Source organism: Panthera leo, chromosome A1 (genome assembly GCF_018350215.1).
Source record: "Panthera leo isolate Ple1 chromosome A1, P.leo_Ple1_pat1.1, whole genome shotgun sequence".
NCBI lineage: Eukaryota > Metazoa > Chordata > Mammalia > Carnivora > Felidae > Panthera > Panthera leo.
Window position 1 is genome coordinate 173,884,498 of NC_056679.1, and position 18,682 is coordinate 173,903,179.

At 39.1% G+C, this 18,682-nt stretch overlaps 1 long non-coding RNA gene across 1 annotated transcript in view; it reads left to right on the forward strand.

Moving 5' to 3' along the window:
• Window positions 1–15,836, forward strand: part of LOC122224394 — a 41,191-nt gene extending 25,355 nt beyond the window's left edge. Inside the window, exon 3 of the long non-coding RNA XR_006204750.1 lies at window positions 15,214–15,836. This is a non-coding gene — a long non-coding RNA (uncharacterized LOC122224394). The remainder of the gene's footprint in view (window positions 1–15,213) is intronic.
• The last annotated feature ends 2,846 nt before the right edge of the window (window positions 15,837–18,682 follow it).

Below are 18,682 nucleotides of genomic sequence, written 5' to 3' on the forward strand. Positions count from 1 at the left end.
TTTTAATTTTTTTTTTCAACGTTTTTTATTTATTTTTGGGACAGAGAGAGACAGAGCATGAATGGGGGAGGGGCAGAGAGAGAGGGAGACACAGAATCGGAAACAGGCTCCAGGCTCCGAGCCATCAGCCCAGAGCCTGACTCGGGGCTCGAACTCACGGACCGCGAGATCGTGACCTGGCTGAAGTCAGATGCTTAACCGACTGCGCCACCCAGGCGCCCCAACATGGTCTGGCTTTTGTCTGTTTGTATATCCAGTCATTCAGACAACATGAACATATATGTAGAAAATCCAGAGGAATCTACAAAAACACTTTAATAAGTGAGTTTAGCAAGGTCTCATGATATAAGGTCATTACATAAAAATTAATTCTATGGAAATAATTAATTCATAGAAATAGAAGCAGATTAGTAGTTGCCAGGGGCTGGGAGGGTGGAAATGGGGTGGAATAAGTATGGAGTTTCTTTTTTTTTTTTATGTAGGCTCCATGACCAGTGCAAAACTCAACATGGGCTTGAACTCAAAACCCCAATATCAAGACCTGAGCTGAGATCAAGAGTCAGATGCTTAACTGACTGAGCTACCCAGGCACCCTGAGTATAGAGCTTCTTTTTGGAGTGATGTAGATGTTATGGAATTAGATAGTGATAATGACTGCACCACCTTGTGAATATACTAAAACCACTGAACTATATTCTTTAAAAGGGTGAATATTATGGTATATTATGGTATGTGAATATTATGGTATGTGAATTATATTTCAATAAAAAGCTTTAATTGTATTTATATATAGTAGCAATAAGCAATTGAAATTGAAAATGTAAATAAATCACGTATAGTAGCATCAATAGATATGAAATGCTAAGGGATAAATTCAACTAAATATGTGCAAGACCTGTACACTGAAAACTTTAAACAGTGTAAAATTTCAGAGAAATTAAAGAAGACGTAAATAAATGGAGAAATAAACTATATTCATGAATTCAAAGATTCAGTATTATTATGATGTCAGTTCTCTGCAAATTGATTTATATAGAGTCAATGCAGCCCTAATCCTGGCAGGCTTTGTTTTGTAGACTAACTAGCTGATTCTAATACGATTCAGAGGAGAAAAAACAGTTTTGAAGAAGAAAAGTTGGAGGACAGAGGGATCTGCATACACCCTGCCAGGTTCTACCACTTATTAGCTATATGTCCTTGATCAAGCCTTTTCACCATCCTGGCCTTGGTTTCTTGACCAGTGAAAAGGGAATAATAATAGTATCTAAGACTTACATAGGATTTCTGAGAGGATTAACTGAGATGATACATATAAAGCACTTAGGAAAGTACTTGGAACATAGTAAGCCTTCAAATGTATTGTTACTGTTGTTGTCTCTTCCTTGACCAGGCTGGGCATTCAGGGGATGTACAGGGGAGCTTCTGGAAGCCCAAGCGTTCTCCCTGCCTCCTTGCCCAGATGTAGCATGCTGCCCTTTTTACTGCATGCCCCTGTCCACTGGTACAGGAGACATCTATGGGGTAATACTCTCAAATGCCACACTAGAGGTGGTACACTTGTCTTATTCTTGAGTCCCTCAAATTTCGGTCGGCATTTTGTTGCCTTCTCCCTCTGCCATAAAGCTACATATAGGGAAGCTGGTGTGGAGCTTGAAGCTACATTGCTTCTCATTTTCTTTGTCTTCTACCCATCTCACATCTGTGGAACTTTGTAGTCTTAGGCTAGGAAGAAAAACCAGTTTCCCCTGTTTGCATGGCCTCAAAAATGATTTCTGTCTCTCACCTGTTAAACATTAGGAAGTGGTGCCTTTGTTCAACAAGGCAGTCATTAGCTCAACATGCTAATTTTTAAAAACTGAATTGGAAGTTTACCTGTAGTGAAATGTGTAAATCTTAACAGTATAATTCAATGAAATTTGACAACCAACACGCCAATAAAGATACAGATTTCCGCTGCCCCAGAAAGTTCCTTCTTGCCACATTATAGTCAATCCTCAACCACCTTTTCCTAATAGGATACCACGGTTCTGATTTTTATTGACATTGACGGTTTTAGCTCCTAGGTAAGGCAACTATATCAGGTCTGAGGGAGCAATAAGCCATCTAATGTTTTGAAATAACCACAACAGGGGCACCTGGGTGGCTCAGTCGGTTGAGCGTCCGACTTCGGCTCAGGTCATGATCTCACGGTCCGTGAGTTCGAGCCCCGCGTCGGGCTCTGGGCTGATGGCTCAGAGCCTGGAGCCTGCTTCCGATTCTGTGTCTCCCTCTCTCTCTGCCCCTCCCCCGTTCATGCTCTGTCTCTCTCTGTCTCAAAAATAAATAAAACGTTAAAAAAAAAAAATAACAAGTGAATGTAAAGTGGACACGTGAAAAATCTAACTTGGAGAAATTTCCCGAAGCATACAAAAGCTATAGTTTTTCTTTTTGCCAGCTGAAGGATGCCCAATGTGGCAACTACATAAGTACAGTATACAATTCACCTGGGCTGCTGGTTTTGCAATTATGAAATTCTTGGCAGATTTTTCAAATTGGGGGTGGTGTGGGGATTGCATTGCTTCTATTTTCTGCTTATAGCGAGACTTCATTAATACTTTAACTATGGCACTATTTCAAATGTGTGTCATTTTTAAAAAAGTTTGTTTATTTTGAGAGAGAGCACATGTGAGCGGAGGAGGGGCAGAGAGAGAAAGGGAGAGAGAGAATCCCAAGCAGGCTCTGTGCACTCAGCACAGAGCCTGGTGCTGGGCTCAATCCCGTGACCCTGGGATCATGACCTGAACTGAAATCAAGAGTCGGTTGCTTAATGGACTGAGCCACCCAGGCTCCCCAAAACTCACTCTTTAAAATTTTTTTCTTTTTAAACTGAGAATAAACTGAGGGTTGATGGGGGGTGGGAGGGAGGGGAAAGTGGGTGATGGGCATTGAGGAGGGCACCTATTGGGATGAGCACTGGGTGTTGTACAGAAACCGATTTGACAATAAATTTCATATTAAAAATTTTTTTCTTTTTAAATGTTTATTTTTGAGAGAGAGAGAGAGAGAGAGAGAGAGATTGAGAGAATGCGAGTGGGAGAAGGGCAGAGAGCAAGGGAGACACAGAATCTGAAGCAGGCTCCAGGCTCCGAGTTGTCAGCACAGAGCCCAATGCGGGGCTTGAACTCAGGAACTGTGAGATCGTGACCTGAGCCGAAGTCAGATGCTTTACTGACTGAGCCACCCAGGTGCCCCAGAAAGTCACTCTTTTAAAGTGTACAATTTAGCATTCTTATATTCTTTATAGAGCAGTGCTCCATCCCTACTATCTCCCAGAATTTTTTTCATCACCCCAAAAGAAATTCTGTACCTGTTAGTAATCATGCCCCATTTCCTTTTTTTCAGTCCTTACTGACTGCTAATTTATTTTGTGTCTCTGTGGATTGGTCTATTGTGGACATTTCATATAAGTAGAACTACACAATATGTGACCTTTTGTGTCTGGCTTTTGTCAGTTAGCATTATGTTTTCAGGGTTCATCCACATTGTAACATGTATCAGTACTTTGCTCCTTTTTATGACTAAATAATATTCCATTATATTGATATAGCACATTTTGTTTTTCTGTTCCTCAATGATAGACATTTGGGTTGCTTCTATTCTATTTCTTCTTGAGTCAATTTTCGTAGTTTTTGTCTACTTCTATTTCTTCTTGAGTCGATTTTGGTAGTTTTTCCATTTTGTTTCATCTAGGTTACCTAATTTGTTGACATACGTAGTATTTCCTTATAATTCATTTTATTTCTGTGAGGTCAGTAATGATGTCCCCTCTTTAGTAATTTGAGTTTTCTTTCTCTCTTTTTCTTGGTCAGCTAGCTTTACTTGTCAATTTTATTTGTCTTTGCAAAGAACCAACTTTCAGTCTCATTGATTTGCTCTATTGTTTTCTATTCTCTATTTCATTTATTTTTTGCTCTAATTATTATTTATTTCCTTCTGCTTGCCTTAGGTTTAGTTTGCTCTTCTTTTTCTAGTATTTTAAGGTAGAAAGTTCATTGAGGTTTTTCTTATTTTTAAATATATATATTTATAGCTATATAAATTTCCCTGTAAGCAATGCCTTAGAGGGAATGTATGGCATAGATTTTGGCATGTTGTGTTTTAATGTTCATTTATAGCTAAGTACTTTCTAATTTCCCTTGTGACTTCTTCTTTGACCCATTGAGGTTTTTTTTTTAAGGAGTGTGTTGTTTAATTTTCACTTACTTGTGAATCCCAATTTTTCCCCTGTATTTCTAATTTTATTCCATTGTAGTCAGAGAACATACTTTTAAATTTGTTCAGACTTGTTTTACGGCCCAACATATTTTTTTTAATCCTGGGTAATATACCATGTGCACTTGAGAGATTATGTAATCCACTGTTATTGGATGAATGTTCTCTATGGATACCTGTTAGATATATTAGCTTATACTGTTGTTCAAGTCTTCTATTTCTCTGTTGATCTTCTATCTAGATGTTCTATTATTCAAAGTGGAGTATCAAAGTCTCCAACTATACATTCAATTGTCTGTTTATCTCTTCAGTTCTTTCAGTTTTTACATTATGTATTTGGCCAATAATCCTCTTTTGTTTTTAATGAACTTACCTGTACTGTAAATTTGTGGTAATGAACAGACTGATGTTATTTTGAGGTTATGTTGTTCTTACTTTTTGATAGTCATCAATCCTTTCTTCAACAAAATGATGAGAATAGTAAGTGGTGACAGTATATTTATATTAAGTGTCCTCAACTTGGCAAAATGAAAGTTGACATCCCTATGCCTGTGCTCTTCCTTTTTTTACTTTGTTTTAAAATTTACAGTAGAGTAGCTTTTTTAAAATGTACAGTACTATCAGTTTTAATACATGAACAGATCCCTGAAACCACCATTGTAATCAGAATCAGAACAGTCCTATCACTTTTTTTATGGGTTGAATTATATCCTTCCCTCTGCAACCCCCACAAAGATATGTTGAAGTCCTAACTTCCAGTACTTGTGATTGTGACCTTATTTGGAGTCTTTGGAGATGTAATCAAGTTAAGATGAGGCCATTAGGATGGGCTCAAATCCAGTATAACTGGTGTCTTTTAAAAAAGAGGAAAACACCAGGGTGAAGGTCATGTGAAGAAAGAAGCAGATATTGGAGTTATGCTGTCACAAGCCAAGGGATGCAAGGATGGGACTACTAGGAACTGGAAGAGATAAGTAAGGTCCTCTCCTACTGGTTTCAGAAAGGAGCATCACCATGGTAATACCTTGTTTTCAGATTTCTAACCTTCAGAACTGTGAGAGAATAAATTTTGGTTGCTTTAAGACAACCAGTTTTGTGGTACTGTGTTGTCAGCCCTAGGAAACTAACACATGCCCCCAAACACTCCATTATGGACTTCTTTATGGAGATAACCTCCCCTGATGCCGACCTGGCCACCACTGAAGTGATATCACCAGTAGTTTGTCTTATCACATATGTCATATAAATAGAATCATGTTGTTTATAACCTTTTGAGATGGGCTTTCAAAGAGCATACCTTTGCGATTTATCTAGGCACTATTGATACATACCGAGTTAATTCCATCGTGTGGATGTACCAGTTTTATTCATTCACCTAATTGAAGGACATTTGGATTGTTTTCAATTTGGGCAATTATGAATACAGCTGCCTAAACTTTTTTTGGAAAACATTAGTTTTCGTTTCTCTAGGGTAAATGCCCAAGAGTGGGATTGCTGGTTCATATGGTAAGAATATTTTTAGATTTGTAAGAAACTGCCAAACTGTTTTCTAGATTGACTGTGTCATTTTGTATTCCCACCTGCAATGTATGATGGTTTGACTTGCTCTCCTTTGCATCATTGTCAGCACTTGGAATTATAAGTACTTTTTATTTTAGCCATTCAAATAAATGTGCAATGGTATGTATCATGGTTTTTTCCTAAGTTTATTTACTTTCTTTTGAGAGAGAGGGAGAGAGAGTGCATGTGTAAGTGGGGGAGGGGCGGGGGCGGGGAGAGAGAGAATCCCAAGCAGGCTCTGTGCTGTCAGTGTGGAACCCAGTGTGGGGCTTGATCTCATGAGCCCAAGATCCTGGTCTCAGTTGAAAATAAGAGTAGGATGCTTAACCGACTGAGCCACCCAGGTTCCCCAACATCATGGTTTTAAATTGCTTTCCCCTTAATGGCATATGATGTTGAGTGTCTTTTCATATGCTTATTTTCTATTTGTATATCCTATTTAGTTAAGTATGTGTTCAAGTGTTTTGCCCATTTTTAAGTTGAGTTGTTTTTGTTTTGTATTGGGACTTCTTTATATATTCTGGGCATAAGTCCATTCTTTTTGAGTATGTTATTTACAAATACTTTCTCCCACTCTGTAGCTTCTCTTTTAATTTCAAACAGTATTTTTATAAAACAAATGCTTTTAATTTTAATGAAGTCCAATTTGTCAACTTAGTCTTTTGTGAATTGTATTTTTGGAGTTAAAACCAAGAATTATTTGTCTAATCCTACCTCATGAAGATTTTCTCCTATGTTTCATTCTGGAAGTTTTATAGTTTTAGGTCTATGATCCCTTTTGATTTACTTTAGTATCTTGGGTAAGGTTTAGGTTGATGTTCTTTTTTTTTTTTTTTTATAATATAAATGTCCAATTGTTCTAATGCCATTTGTTGAAAGAAGTGTCCTTTCATCTTTAATTGCCTTTGTGTCTTTTTAAAAATCAGCTTGCCATATTTGTGTGGGCCTATGTCTGAAAATATGCTACCAGAAAGGCCATATATTGTATGATTCTATCTGTGTGTACTCCCTTGCCAGTACCATTCTGTCTTGATTACTGTAACTATATCATAAGTCTTAATATGGATAATGTGGTTCTTCCAACTGTATACTTGTTTATCAATATTATTTTGTTTTTTCCTACTTCCTATGCCCTTCCAATTAAATTTTAGAATCACTTGTTTATATCTACAGAAAAAATCCTGATGGGATTTTGATGGGAATTCTGTTAAATTTATAGGTCAGCTTGGGAGAATTGATATCTTTATTATGTTCAGTTTTACAATCCATGAATATAGTATGCCTCTCCATTTATGTAGGTTTTTAATTTATTTCATCAGCACTTTGTAGTTTTATCTTGAACATATTTTGTTAGTTTATACCTAATTATTTCATGTCAGGGAGGTTTTATAATGATATTTAAAGGAATTTTATTTTGTAATTACTCAATGCCAATATATAAAATGTAACTGATTTTATTGATTTATTTAATTTATTTTTTTTTAAGTAATCTTTACACCCAACATGGGGTTCGAACTCACAACCCGGAGATCAAGAGTCACATGCTCACCAACTGAGCCAGCCATGCACCCCAAGATATAACTGATTTTATTGTGTTTACTAGATATTTACAAGCAAAATAATGGATTTGGACCCCTATCTCATATCACGCACAAAAATTAACTCAAAATGGATCAAAGACCTAAATAGGATAGCTAGAACTTTTCTTAGAAGAAAGTATCTTCATGACCTTGGGTTAGTTTTTTTTAGGCATGACACTAAATGCACAAGCAACTAAAGAAAACAAGATATGTTGGACTTTATTTATATACGGGCATAATATCTAGAAAAACCAATTGCAGCATCTTTTGTGCTTCACTGGACACAAATAAGAAAGTGAAATGAAAACCCATAGAATGGGAGAAAATATTTACAAATATGCAATCGAACATATGTCTCCAGAAAAATGAATGCTCATAGTAGCATTATTTATAATCGTCAGAAAGTGAATGGGGAGCCTATTTGGCTCAGTGGTTAAGTGTCTGACTCTTGATTTCGACTCAGGTCATGATCTTGTGGTTTGTGAGTTCCAGCCCCGCATTAGGCTCCATGCTGGTAGTGTGGGCCCTTCTTGAAATTCTCTCTCTCTGCCCCTCCTCTGCTCTCTCTCTTTCTCAAAATAAATAAATAAACTTAAAAAAAGTGAAAATAACTCAAATGTCCATCAACTGATGATTACATAAATAAAATGTGGAATATCCATGGGATACAGTGGAATATTATTTAGCCATAAAAGGAAATAAGTACTGATACCTGCTACAACATTGATGAACCTTGAAAACATTGTCAGGAGAAAGAAGGCTGCATATTGTGTGATTCCATTTACACGAAATGTCCAGTTAAGGCAAATCCAGAGAGACACAAAGTAAATTAGTGGTTGTTGGGAGGAGGGAATGAGGAGTGACTCTGTGTAGGTAAATCGTTACTTGTTGGGGTGATTTCTGAAAGTATTCTGAAATTAGATAGTGGTGATGGTTGTACAACTTTTTGAACATATTTTTAAAAAAAAAATTTTTTTTTTTAACGTTTATTTATTTTTGAGACAGAGAGAGACAGAGCATGAACGGGGGAGGGTCAGAGAGAGAGGGAGACACAGAATCGGAAGCAGGCTCCAGGCTCTGAGCCATCAGCCCAGAGCCTGACGCGGGGCTCGAACTCACAGACCGTGAGATCGTGACCTGAGCTGAAGTCGGACGCTTAACCGACTGAGCCACCCAGGTGCCCCAACTTTTTGAACATATTAAAAGCACTAAATTACATACTTTAGAAGGTGAATTTTATGTTATATGAGTTATATTTAAATAAAAGATTATGCCACTTCAAAAACATGTTTTAAGGTAAAATATATTTGACAAGACAAAGGTGAGTGTGTGCTGCTTGCTGGGATTTTCAGTGTGTTGGGGGCACAGTGTGGCTTTGCAGTCCTCTGCCTCACTTTTGGGCACATGTATTCACATGGAGGCAGCAGGAGAACAGGCTGTGAACCACAGTGATTTTGTTTTTCATTCTTTTTTTTTTTAATTTTCTTTTTTCTTTTTTAAAATTTACATCCAAATTAGTTAGCATATAGTGCAACAATGATTTCAGGAGTAGATTCCTTAATGCCCCTTACCCATTTAGCCAATCCCCCTTCCCACAACCCCTCCAGCAACCCTCAGTTTGTTCTCCATATTTATGAGTCTCTTCTGTTTTGTCCCCCTCCCTGTTTTTATATTATTTTTGTTTCCCTTCCCTTATGTTCATCTGTTTTGTCTCTTAAAGTCCTCATATGAATGAAGTCTATGATTTTTGTCTTTCTCTGACTGACTAATTTCACTTAGCATAATACCCTCCAGTTCCATCCACGTAGTTGCAAATGGCAAGATTTCATTCTTTTTGGTTGCTGAGTAATACTCCATTGTACATATATACCACATCTTCTTTATCCATTCATCCATCGATGGACATTTGGGCTATTTCCATACTTTGGCTATTGTTGATAGTGCTGCTATAAATACGGGGGTGCATGTGTCCCTTCGAAACAGCACACCTGTATCCCATGGATAAATGCCTAGTAGTGCAATTGCTGGGTCGTAGGGTAGTTCTATTTTTAGTTTTTTGAGGAACCTCATAACTGTTTTCCAGAGTGGCTGCACCAGCTTGCATTCCCACACAGTGATTTTAAAAAAAATGTTTCAATAAATAAAATATTTATTTATTTTGAGAGAGAGTGAGTGTGTGTGAGTGGAGGAGGGACAGGGAGAGAAAGGGAGAGAGAGAATCCCAAGCAGACTCCATGCTGTCAGCACAGAGCCCAGTGCAGGGCTCTATCCCACAACTGTGAGATCATGACCTGAGCCAAAACCAAGAGTTGCATACTTAACTGACTGAGCCACCCAGGCGTCCCCCACAGGATTTTGTTGACCATGTGCTCTTTGTGGTGGTACTGGTGGCAATGGAATTCTGTTTCTGGGCCAGAGCAGTCCAGGTTCAATGGCCTCCTGGAATTCAGTGACTTCCAGCCTGTTCTGCTAAATGCTTAGGATTCTGGAGCTGTTCTGCATGCATAGCAAGGCATGAGCGTTCCTGGCATACGGTATATGTGCTGCCATGAACCCGTCTGGCCTTGGGGTCCTTGGACAAAATGGCCTGTGTCTTCTTGCTGGACAAGGACTTGTTGGTGAGCTGTCAGGGCTCAACCCAAGCCAGAGAGAAGGGAGATGGAGAAGTGTAGTGTGCTGGTAAGGAGAGAATGGTGGTACAGAAGAGGATGGGATGAAGAAGGGAGCAGGAATGAGGAAAGGGGAGGAGAAGGGGTGAGGAGAGAGAGGGTGTAGGGATGAGGAGAGGGGAGGGGATAGAGACTGGTGGTGAGGAAAAGGATGGGGGCGAATAAGAGGGCGGGACTGAGAAGAGGTAGAGGAGTGTGTGACAAATGCAGTTAGAGTAGGGGTATATTTTCACACTTACTAGGAAACGTATAGCCAGGTCATTGCATTTATTAGTGAAAATTAGCTAAAATTTTTAAGTAAAAAATTTAAAAATTATTGAATGAAGAGGGGCGCCTGGCTGGCTCAGTTATAGAGCATGCAACTCTTGATCTCAGGGTTGTAAGTTCAAGGCCCACGTTGTGTGTGGAGCCTACTTTAAAAAAATTACTGAATAAAGAAAAGTATAGCTGATGGTGGTTAGGGCAAAAATTCTGAAGATGATGTGTGAATGATTAATGCCTGTGTAAAAGATAGAATAAGTGGTTTTGGGGTCAGACCTCATTACATATTTTTGCTCTTCCACTTAACAGCTTTGACACTTTGGCTGGTCTCTCTTATCTTCCATTTTCCTATTTATAAAATGGGGTTAAATATATGTCTGGGATTTATTGTAAGGACTAAAGGGGAAATTTGTAGGTGAATGTGCTGGACTCTTGTGATCCATAAATGGTAGTTCCCTTCTACTGACTAGGACCATCTTGAATGAATCTTTGAAGAAGATAGCTCTAGTCCTTTCCCTAGGATAGCAAAGTCCTAGGGACTTTGGCTGGTCCTGGGGGACCCCCTCTGGGTCCTTGGACCTGACCTGCCTATGTCAGAAACATTGAACATTTTAATATACTTTTCTATGCATGTATTTTTTTTAATGTTTGTTTATTTTGAGAGAGAGAGCATGTGAGCAGGGGAGGGACAGAGAGAAAGATGGAGAGAGAGAATCCCAAGCAGGCTCCACACTCTGTGCAGAGACCAACGCAGAGCTTGAACCTATGAACAGTGAACCTATAAACAGTGTGAGATCTGAGCTAAAACCAAGAGTTGGATGCTTAACTAACTGAGCCACCCAGGTGCCCCTATATATGTATTTTTGATGTAGTTAGGATCATATAGTAGATATAATTTTATGTACTGCATTTTTTAAGTTAACAACACACTATAAATATTTTCTACTTTAATCTTAATCATAATCCTGATATTGATAAATAGACAGCTGAAGAAATAATAGCTTGAAGAAAAATCATATATTATTTCGATGAATGAGAGAAATAAAATATCAGTTAAAAAAATGAACCGATCTATTTGCAAGGCAGTGTGATTTAGTGGAAAGAATTAAATTGTTCGGGGCAGATGGAACTTATTTCAGAGTGCTGACTCCACTAGAAAGCATGACTTTAGTTTAGTCGCCTATTTATAGTGAGGTTGAAATTAATGTTTTACCAAACACTAATTAAAGAAGGCCTGAATAAATATGGAAACATATTGCGTTCATGCTGGAAGACTCAATATTGTTAATTCTCCCTAACTTGACCTAAAGAATTAAAGCAATCTCAACGTCCCAGAAAGCTTCTGTAGAGTGAATATGCTCCCCACTCCCCCACAATTCATATGTTGAAACCTAATCCTCAGTGTGATAGTATTTGGCAGTGAGGCCTTTGGGAAGTGATTAGGTCATTAGTGTGGAGCTCTCATGAATGGGATTGGTGCCCTTACAAAAGAGACTCCAGAGGGCTCCCTTGCCTCTTCTGCCATGTGAGGATACAGCAAGGATATGGCCATCTGTGAAACTGGAAGCAGCTCTCACCAGACATTGAATCTGTAGGTGTCTTGATTGGACTTCCCAGCCTCCAGAAATGAGAGACATAAATTTGCGTTGTTTATAAGTCACCCAGTCTGTGATGATCTGCTAAAGCAGCCTGGAAGGACTAAGATAGCTTCTTTGTAGATATAGCTGATTCTAAAATTTATATGGAAAGGAACTTGAAAGCCAAAACAGCTTTGAAAAAAGAACAGAATTGAAGGATTTCACTACCTGTTTTTAAGATACACCTTAAGGCAACCAGTGTGATATTGGTGAAAGGAAAGTCACATAGACAAATGAAATATATATGCAATATAAAATCATAAATAGGGTCAACTGATTTTTGACAAAAATAGACCCTCATAAAGAGGATCAATTGATTTTTGATAAAAGTACAATAGCAGCCCAATGGACAAAGGATAGACAGTCTTTAGCAAATGGTGCTGGACCATTCACATGCAAAAAAGTAAGCCTTGACCTACACCTTATGTTGCATACAAAAATTAACTTGAATGATAGACCTAAGTGTAAGACCTAAAACTATAAAGTTCTTAGAAAGCAACAGGAAAATCTTTTTCCTGTTGAGTTAGGTAACTATCTCTTAGATATGACAACACAAGCTTGATCCATAAAGAAAAGCTGATAGAGGGGTGCCTGGGTGACTCAGTTGGTTAGGCGGCCGACTTTGGCTCGGGTCATGATCTCGCGGTCCGTGAGTTCGAGCCCCGCGTCGGGCTCTGTGCTGACAGCTCAGAGCCTGGAGCCTGTTTCAGATTCTGTGTCTCCCTCTCTCTGACCCTCCCCCGTTCATGCTCTGTCTCTCTCTGTCTCAAAAATAAATAAACGTTAAAAAAAAAATTAAAAAAAAAAGAAAAGCTGATAGATTGGACCTCGTGAAAATGGAAAACATTTGCTTTGCAAATAACACTGTTAAGAGAATAGAAACCCAGTCCCATATTGGGAGAAAATATTTGCAAACACACATAAGAAAAATCATTTATATCTAAAATACTTAAAGAACTCTCAAAACTCAATAAAACTTAACCATATCAATTTAAAAAGCAGACAAAAGATTAGAACAGACTTTTCACCATAGAGGATATAAAGATGGCAAATAAGCAACTGAAAGATGCTCAACATCATTAGTAATAATTAAGACTACGGTGAAATTGCCAGTAGCCGATCCATCCAGCCTTCCTGATGGCACAGCCTGGATGGTTGGCAGAAGGACAACGCACAGCGACCCTCCAAATGGGAAGCTACTGGTATCCCTCCTGTTACTCATCATGGCCATCCCCATGGTCCAACTGGCACTGATGATTCAAAATAAACCCATAGAAGCAAACTTGGGATATTTTCTGGGGATGACCCCCAGGACAAAAAAGAAACCTTATATCCAGCCTGTGCCACCCCTGCCTGCCCGTTCTCTACCTAAAGGAAGGATAGCCCCATATATTTCCCAGGCAAGGAGGGGGGCAAATGGGTTCAAAATCCCCACTCTGGCAACAAAGGAATGCATCCATGGATACAAGTTACTCCAACCCCTAGGCCTACTTGGCCCCCAGGAGGCATTCCAGAGCATAACTGGACCTGGTGGGTTAAGGTACAGAATGGTTCATTAGTTCCTAGATATACATTTGACTCTCTGGGAGCGCATAAGGCGTGGGTTCCCAGGGCCCTCTTGGCTCCCTCCTGGCACCCCAGACCAAAGCAAATACTTTTGTTCCTTGTACTGCAAATGGTTCAAAGGAACAATTAAGAAGTCACGTCCCTGTAAATGTTCCACTTGAGGTGTTGAGAGTTAGATGACCTTTCATGAAAATAGCAAAGCAACTGCTTTATACAGTATAAATAAATGTAGATACATAATGAAAGTAGAATGAAGAAATCAATAAGCAAAAAGGCAGGAGGAAACATTACAAAGAAATAACCATGAGGTTCCTTAATGGGTGATTACACAAAGGAACATTTTTAGAATTAGGTAAAGCCGAGAAACATAGATGACGCACACTACAAGGAAATTGCTGACACATATAATGCCACACTTGCCACAATACAGCGGCCACTCTAACACACTGCTGTTGTCTGTGTTCATTTGTTATTTTCGCTGATGCCATTCATCCTTCGGGAACCCCTGGACCTGCTGGGGCTGGACCTCGGCACATCAGATGTTGGCAAGGAGGATGGGGAGAAAGGGGAACCCTTTTGCACTGTTGGTGGGAATGCAAACTGGTGCAGCCACTCTGAAGAATAGTACAGAGGTTCCTCAAAAAGTTAAAAATAGAGCTACCCTGGGACCCAGCAATGGCACTAATAGGTATTTATCCAAAGGAAACAAAAATGCTGACTCTAAGGGACACACACACCCAATGTTTATAGCAGCGCTATCATCAATAGCCAGATTATGGAAAGAGCCCAGATGTCCATCGACTGATCAATGGATAAAGAAGACGTGGTGTATATATCCAATCGAATATGGCAATCAAAAAGAATGAAACCTTGCCATCTGCAACAACGTGGATGGAGCTACTTTGTGTTAATGCTAAATGAAATAAGTCAGAGAAAGACAAATATTATATGATTTTACTCATATATGGAATTTAAGAAACAAAACAGATGAACATAGGGGAAGGGAAGGAAAAATAAAATAAGATAAAAACAGAAAGGGAGACAAACTATAAGAGACTCTTAAATATAAAGAACAAACTGAGGGTTGGTGGGGGGGAAGGAGGGCACTTTTGGGATGAGCATTGGTTGTATGTAAGTGATGCATCACTAAATTCTACTCCAGAAGCCGATATTACACTATACGTTAACTAACTTGAATTTAAATTAAAAAAAAAAAAGAGAAAAGTCCATGTATGCTTAAAATCTCTTAGAACTGTACATGGGAAGAAGCAAATTTCACAATTTTTTAATTTAAAAACTTTGTTATTTTTTAACGATTGATTTTAATTTTGCAGTTAAAATTTTAAAAAGAAAACTGCCTTGCTGAGTTGTCACTGGCATTCAGTAAAATATAATTCATCTGATTCGTAAGAGATGCTCGACAAACATCAGCTGCTAGTCCTGTTTTCCTGGGGAGTAGAGAGTAGGGGTTCAGAGCATAGGCTCTTAAGTTAACTGGCCTACATTCAGATCTTGCTGTGTCATCTACTGGCTTGTGCCCTGTCTGTGCCTAGTGTTCTCTGTAAAATGGAGTAATGATTGTATCTATCCTATAGGGTTGTTAAACAGGTTAAATCACTTACTGTAGGCAAATACTTAATGAATGTACACTCTTATTATTAACATGGTTTCTCTCTATTGATTTCATAGGAGACCAGCTGGGAAGTGGTATGGTCTCTGAACTTGGCATGCACTGGCACCACAAAAGGTCTCTGCTGGTGTTTGCCTGTGATGACAAAGATGGCAAGTATGACAGCAGTCGGGAAGCTGTAACTGTGAAGCTGTTGGGGGGTCCTAATGACTCCTGATAGGAGGACCTGGTGTAGGGAGAGGAGGCACTGGTAGAGGCCTTCCTTTGTGTATTAGTTTGGCCTTGGATTCCTGGAGTTGGTATGCGTCTTAAATATTTGTAAATTGGCTGCCTGAATATCTTTTGCAGGAGAAGGAAATTGTCAACTTCCTATTTCCCCAGCCTGAGGGAGGCCCCTCATTTGAGAATGGTGGCATAAAATTACCACAGGTCGGTGGGCTGGCTGCAGCATTAGGTTCTGATAGAGGATCTCTTGAAATTCTATGCCAGGGTTTTGAGAGAGTGGTTTTATTAGTGCCTTTGACCTCTTTCCTTAGGAGTGACTTTGTTGGGCTTGCTGCTGCTTGCATATATCAAAATTCAGTGGAGTAGGTAGGGAAGGGGAGGAATAAGTATAGAGTTTTTTAAAATTAAAAAAGATATTCTCAAAAATTTTATATATTATGTTATATAATTTATATATTATAAAATATATGTTTTATAACATATACGTTTTGAGAATTGAGCATTTAATAAAAGTGACCTAGTTCTAAGGTTTTTAAAAGTCATTACAGGGAGATTTTGTGGTTTTGCATTTTTTTTTAAATCTCAGAAATAGGGTTTAAAGATTACTATAATTCTTTCATTAGTGTTGTAACCAAGAACTCCATGAAATGCATGAAGTGTGAAATGAAGTACACGGGCTACAGCAATCTTTAAAAGTTATCAGTTGTTGGGGTGCCTGGGTGGCTCAGTCGGTTAAGCGTCCGACTTCAGCTCAGGTCATGATCTCGCGGTTCGTGAGTTCAAGCCCCGCGTCGGGCTCTGTGCTGACGCTCGGAGCTTGGAGCCTGGAGCCTGTTTCAGATTCTGTGTCTCCCTCTCTCTGACCCTCCCCCGTTCATGCTCTGTCTCTCTCTGTCTCAAAAATAAATAAACGTTAAAAAAAAAAGGAAAAAAAATAAAAGGAAAAAAAAAGTTGTCAGTTGTTTATGTGTGTGTATGTATACCAGGCCCCATTCTATGAAGGGTTTATGATGGATTATGACAAACACTGAGGAAATTACTAAAATACAAGTATGAAATATAAAATCAGGCTAAGACAAATATAAATTAGAATAGAAAGTCAAGACTGGGGCAGGCAGAGAAATTGAAGAGAAATATGCAAAGAGTTAAGGACCTAACTGAATAATTGAATTAAAATTTTAGTTCTGAGTTCCTCTGGCAAAGTGAAGAGGGGATAAGTCAGTTAGCTTTTATTATTAGGAAGAAAAACACAGGGGTGCCTGTGGCTCAGCTGGTTAAGTGCCTGACTCTTGGTTTTGGCTCAGGTCATGATTTTGCAGTTGGTGCGTTTGAGCCCCGCATCAGGCTCCATGTTGACAGTGTGGAGCTTGCTTGGGATTCTTTCTCTCCCTCTCTCTCTGTGCTTCCCTCCCTATCTCTCTCTCAAAAAAAATAAGTGAACTTAAAAAGAAAAAAAGAGGGGCACCTGTGTGGCTTAGCTGGTTAAGCATTGACTTTGGCTCAGATCATGATCTCATGGCTTGTGAGTTAGAGCTCAGAGCCTGGGGCCCGCTTTGGATTTTGTGTCTCTGTCTTTCTCTGTCACTCCCCTGCTTATGTTCTGTCTCTGTCTCTCTCTCAAAAATAAACAAACATTAAAAAAAATTAAAGAAAAACACATACCAGTTCCTAAGAGAAAGCAAAACTTTTGTTAGCTCTTACCTCCAAAAGAGATGGCTCATGTAGGTTTTTTTAACAAAAGTATTTTGGCATAAAAAAGAAACCAAAACCAAAATATTCATAGAAAAGATTTGAAAAGGAAGATAAGCAAAAAAAAAAAGGACAAAAATTGTCCGTAAACATAACCCTGTGAGATAACCACTACATTTTGTTTATTTGTTTTTTTATTAAAAAAAATTTTTTTTAATGTTTATTTATTTTTGACAGAGAGAGACAGAGCATGAACAGGGGAGGGTCAGAGAGAGGGAGACACAGAATCTGAAACAGGCTCCTGGCTCTGAGCTGTCAGCACAGAGCCCAATGCGGGGCTCGAACTCACGGACTGCGAGATCATGATCTGAGCCGAAGTCGGACGCCCAACTGACTGAGCCACCCAGGTGCCCCAACCACTACATTTTGGCATATATCTTTTCAGGACTTTTCCTGTGATCAAATTTGCATGTAAAAATACATATTTGTTTTATCTTCATAAAAATCTTTTGAGGGGTTGACAAAGCAAGTGTGGCAAGATAAGTCATACAGTTGTAAGCAATATATAGCCAAAATGTAAGCAAAAATCCAGTAACTGTTAATAGACCATTTTCATTTATTGGGCATTCCTTATGTGCTTGGTACTGTAATAAGGACCTTAAGTAAGCTGCCACCAAGTTGTCCCAACAGATCTCTTTCAGATTCAGCATTACTCGTATTGTATGGCTTCAGGCAAATTAAGTCACTCAAGGTTACACTATTAAGTGACAGTATTCAGGACTAGGTTTATCTAAAAGTCTGTATTCTTCTATTGTGATAGGTCACTCTGTCTCTGCAAATATTGCCATTCTCATTTTACAGATGGGTAACCCATGGCTCTGGGAAGTTGACTATTGCCCTAGACTAGTGAGCTATGGAGTACTCCTTCTCGGAGTCTCAGAGTACTGACTTTGCTCCTGCCCTGAGAAGAGTCCCTTCCCACCTTTTGTGAAGAATGTTGTAAACTAGCTTGCTACCACTTTATGTTGGCAGGATGTTGCTGTTCAGATGCCAGGGGAACACTTATTCTGATGGTTTCTGTGAAATGTCAGTGAGAGGAAACTTGGATGTATTGGTTCTTTTTAAAAACTTTTTAAATGTTTATTTATTTTTTTGAGAGAGAGAAAGAGCACAAGTGGGGAAAGGACAGAGAGAGAGGGAGACACAGAATCTGAAGCAGGCTCCAGGCTCTGAGCTGCCAGCACAGAACCTGACGTGGGGCTCAAACCCACGAACTGTGAGATCATGAGCTGAGCTGAAGTAAGACACTTAACCATCTGAGCCACCTAGTTGCCCTGAATGTATTGGTTCTTTTTTAAATTTTTTTTTTAACGTTTATTTATTTTTGAGACAGAGACAGAGACAGAGACAGAGCATGAACGGGGGAGGGGCAGAGAGAGAGGGAGACACAGAATTGGAAGCAGGCTCCAGGCTCTGCGCCATCAGCCCAGAGCCCGACGCGGGGCTCGAACTCACGGACCGCGAGATCGTGACCTGAGCTGAAGTCGGACGCTTAACCGACTGAGCCACCCAGGCGCCCCGAATGTATTGGTTCTTAATTTTGCAGTTATCCAC